The following is a 5000-nucleotide window of genomic DNA, read 5'->3' on the forward strand; positions in this document are numbered from 1 at the left end:
ACGGCGGACTTTGCTCGCACTCGCAATGTGCAATCCACCCCTATAACGTGCGTTTCATGAAGAGTTATGTCAGGTTCGCCGTCAGTGCTACGCTGTGTGCTATGCCAGCCGTCAACACCTTTATGCTCCAGTCATACTGTGCCTTGTGTTTCTTTTAATCGTCGCAGTGTGTGGCTTTTTGTGTGTGCTACTTTTCAACAGTTTTTTATCTCCATTTTACAGTCACCCCGTTTTTTTTTTTGTATATTGCCTTCCATGATGTTCTCCCTTTTTATATCTATGTTCGCCTTCTTCTCTCCTTTGCTGTTTTTAAATGTCTTCTATTGTTTTGTTCTATGTCTTTCGGCTGAAGAGCAGCGCATATGCTGCTGCCAGCCCGCCCCGATAGGGGAATTGAAATACAATAAAGAAAAAAAAAAATAAAGAAAAAAAAAAAAAAAAAAAAAAGAGTTATGTCCAATATGCGACATTCCCGCTGTCCCTATACATGAGCTGCGAGCTGTACCACGTACGAGCTACAGACGCGAGCGCGTTGCTCTCTGTACGAATGCAGATGCTCAGCGGCAGCTAGGAGGCGCTCCATCCATGTCGGTACCGGTGAGCGTTGCACTCGCAGTCGCAAAAACGTACGGCAAGTATATTACTCGGAAGAGTCAATGACAGTCCAAGCCCCCCTGCGTGGGAAGAGTCTTCCTAGGCCATGACCCACCGGAAGGGCGCAGCGTCCCCCACCCCAGACATGTGACGTCACACTATCGGTATTGACGACTAGACTGATTCCTTATAATCATTTGCCATACACCGGTGGAAGCTGCCGAGACGAGTAACTACATAGCGGGCTCGCCGTGTCACTAATGTACAGAGATACAATAGTTTCGACTGGAACCGGATTAAACGTATACACGGCGCTGATTAGTAATAGATAGAGCCATCAGAATACAGATAATGTATACAACTGTCCGTATACATGCTGAAAGACTCTGCTCACAATCACACGTCAGCCAGACACTCTTATCACGCACTACTCTCTGCCTGTAACAGGCACACAGACAATATCTAAGCACCAGCATGGAACAACACCCAGTGCATCCTCTCTGCCACATTAGACAATCCACACTATCATAACCAGACCGGGAGGTCCACTCGGAAAACAGAATATCCCACCCTTCCGACAACCACCATTGCTCAGCTAAGCCACCAACACCCACACATGTCCTACACAGGGGTGCACCCAACATCACAATACTGCCTCCTGTCACACCACACAAACAATGGCACGAATGAAAGACACAGGTCTGCCACAAGCATGGAATCAGAGCGCCGCCTGTTATGAGCCAAAGGTGCACCCTGACGTGGCAAATCAGATGATGCCGCAGTCATTTACTTACGATAATCACAATCAACAAACCAGCCCCCCCCCCCCCCCCCGAAAACACCTTTCCTTACAACAATGTGTGCCTTAACCTAACCCGTATTGTGCCTTAACCTAACCCGTATTGTGCCTTAACCTAACCCGTATTGTGCCTTAACCTAACCCATATTGCGCCTTAACCTAACCCATATTGCGCCTTAACCTAACCCATATTGCGCCTTAACCTAACCCATATTGCGCCTTAACCTAACCCATATTGTGCCTTAACCTAACCTATATTGTACCTTAACCTAACCCATATTGTACCTTAACCTAACCCATATTGTACCTTAACCTAACCTATATTGTACCTTAACCTAACCTATATTGTACCTTAACCTAACCTATATTGGGCCTTAACCTAACCTATATTGGGCCTTAACCTAACCTATATTGGGCCTTAACCTAACCTATATTGGGCCTTAACCTAACCTATATTGGGCCTTAACGTAACCCACGTTGCGCCTTAACCTAACCTATATTGTACCTTAACCTAACCCATATTGTACCTTAACCTAACCTATATTGGGCCTTAACCTAACCTATATTGGGCCTTAACCTAACCTATATTGGGCCTTAACCTAACCTATATTGGGCCTTAACGTAACCCACGTTGCGCCTTAACGTAACCCACGTTGCGCCTTAACGTAACCCACGTTGCGCCTTAACGTAACCCACGTTGCGCCTTAACGTAACCCACGTTGCGCCTTAACGTAACCCACGTTGCGCCTTAACCTAACCCATATTGCGCCTTAACCTAACCCATATTGCGCCTTAACCTAACCCATATTGCGCCTTAACCTAACCCATATTGTACCTTAACCTAACCTATATTGTACCTTAACCTAACCTATATTGTACCTTAACCTAACCTATATTGGGCCTTAACCTAACCTATATTGGGCCTTAACCTAACCTATATTGGGCCTTAACCTAACCTATATTGGGCCTTAACCTAACCTATATTGGGCCTTAACGTAACCCACGTTGCGCCTTAACGTAACCCACGTTGCGCCTTAACGTAACCCACGTTGCGCCTTAACGTAACCCACGTTGCGCCTTAACGTAACCCACGTTGCGCCTTAACGTAACCCACGTTGCGCCTTAACCTAACCCATATTGCGCCTTAACCTAACCCATATTGCGCCTTAACCTAACCCATATTGCGCCTTAACCTAACCCATATTGTGCCTTAACCTAACCTATATTGTACCTTAACCTAACCCATATTGTACCTTAACCTAACCTATATTGTACCTTAACCTAACCTATATTGTACCTTAACCTAACCTATATTGTACCTTAACCTAACCCATATTGCGCCTTAACCTAACCCATATTGCGCCTTAACCTAACCCATATTGCGCCTTAACCTAACCCATATTGCGCCTTAACCTAACCCATATTGCGCCTTAACCTAACCCATATTGCGCCTTAACCTAACCCATATTGCGCCTTAACCTAACCCATATTGCGCCTTAACCTAACCCATATTGCGCCTTAACCTAACCCATATTGTACCTTAACCTAACCCATATTGTACCTTAACCTAACCTATATTGTACCTTAACCTAACCTATATTGTACCTTAACCTAACCTATATTGTACCTTAACCTAACCTATATTGGGCCTTAACCTAACCTATATTGGGCCTTAACCTAACCTATATTGGGCCTTAACCTAACCTATATTGGGCCTTAACCTAACCTATATTGGGCCTTAACGTAACCCACGTTGCGCCTTAACGTAACCCACGTTGCGCCTTAACGTAACCCACGTTGCGCCTTAACGTAACCCACGTTGCGCCTTAACGTAACCCACGTTGCGCCTTAACGTAACCCACGTTGCGCCTTAACGTAACCCACGTTGCGCCTTAACGTAACCCACGTTGCGCCTTAACCCAACACACGTTGCGCCTTAACCCAACACACGTTGGGCCTTAACCCAACACACGTTGGGCCTTAACCCAACACACGTTGGGCCTTAACCCAACACACGTTGGGCCTTAACCCAACACACGTTGGGCCTTAACCCAACACACGTTGGGCCTTAACCCAACACACGTTGGGCCTTAACCCAACACACGTTGGGCCTTAACCCAACACACGTTGGGCCTTAACCCAACACACGTTGGGCCTTAACCCAACACACGTTGGGCCTTAACCCAACACACGTTGGGCCTTAACCCAACACACGTTGGGCCTTAACCCAACACACGTTGGGCCTTAACCCAACACACGTTGGGCCTTAACCCAACACACGTTGGGCCTTAACCCAACACACGTTGGGCCTTAACCCAACACACGTTGGGCCTTAACCCAACACACGTTGGGCCTTAACCCAACACACGTTGGGCCTTAACCCAACACACGTTGGGCCTTAACCTGCTCTGTAATTGTCATACGACGCGTTAAATTAGTGTGGTGTTGCCTAACTGCAACCCCCGCAATATAGTTTGCTACTCGCACTGCCTGGTCCCCAGAGTATCGCTTCATGTTAAACACCTTGCAGCTATACACTGTAATGCGGATGGCAGCAGGACGTACATGCTCAATGCCCTTCGCAGTTGTTCATTGGCATTTGCATGGCGAAGCACAGCCTACGTTGTGGTACGGCGTGTGTCAACTGTCCGCTGATGTTGTACGTCCAAATCACACACTGTACTGCACATTGGTCCTCATGTACTGAATGATACATCGTGGTACATGTGTGACCGTACCACGACTGCGCCAACAACGGCGAACCATACGGTCCAAATATTGTGCACTCAGCTACGTGTCGTCTCCCTATAAGAGCTGGATTGCAGTATGGTATGCCGTGGATGGCGATCAGCATGAGCCGTCTGTTGATGTAGTGGCGCGTGTTGTCAGACGTAGTCGTCTCTTCTCACACACCGTGATAGCATGGTGCACTGCGTTCCACATCTGCGACATGCGACAGAGGCCGGTTGACAGTCGTTCGCGCAATGGACATCGCATACGTACGGGGGCCACCTTCCACGTGTTCGCGAAGCGTGCACATGTTGTTGCGTGTATGTGGGCAGACATAGTGTGTCGTGACACCTGACACAGGCATGCAACAATCGTTGAATTTGCAAATGGCGATGGACGTCTACGTTTGCTGGTGACGTTACGCAAATGAACAACTGGTAAACGGTTGTGGTGCGGTTGTTCTCGCTAGAGGTGAATCAGTGATGGCGACGATCGGTTGAGCTACCAACCGGTTGTTTCAGCGATACCCACCATGCCCACGAACGTGAATGGCATGTGGGTGTGAAGCGATACGCGGCGGTGGCTGGGTGGGACCGTCCCCGGCCGGTGAGGGGGGGCCTCCCGGCGTGCTGGCCGCGCGGTGCGTGGGCGCACGCGCTACAGCCGGCTGGTGGGGGCGGCCAGTGGCAGGCGCGCCGGCCGACGGAGGCGGCAGGCGGCGCAGCTGCGCGCCGGCGCACCCTGCACGCGGCGCCGTGCGGCCAAAGTAGGTCCTCGCGGGCCCGGTGCGAAGCGCGGTGGACATCTGCAGTGTGCTGGTCCGATTGAGGACTGTGTGCGCTGAGGATGCGCCGCCGCCCGGCGCTCGGCGCCGCGA

Source organism: Schistocerca americana, unplaced genomic scaffold (assembly GCF_021461395.2).
Source record: "Schistocerca americana isolate TAMUIC-IGC-003095 unplaced genomic scaffold, iqSchAmer2.1 HiC_scaffold_285, whole genome shotgun sequence".
In the NCBI taxonomy this organism is placed as follows: Eukaryota; Metazoa; Arthropoda; class Insecta; order Orthoptera; family Acrididae; genus Schistocerca; species Schistocerca americana.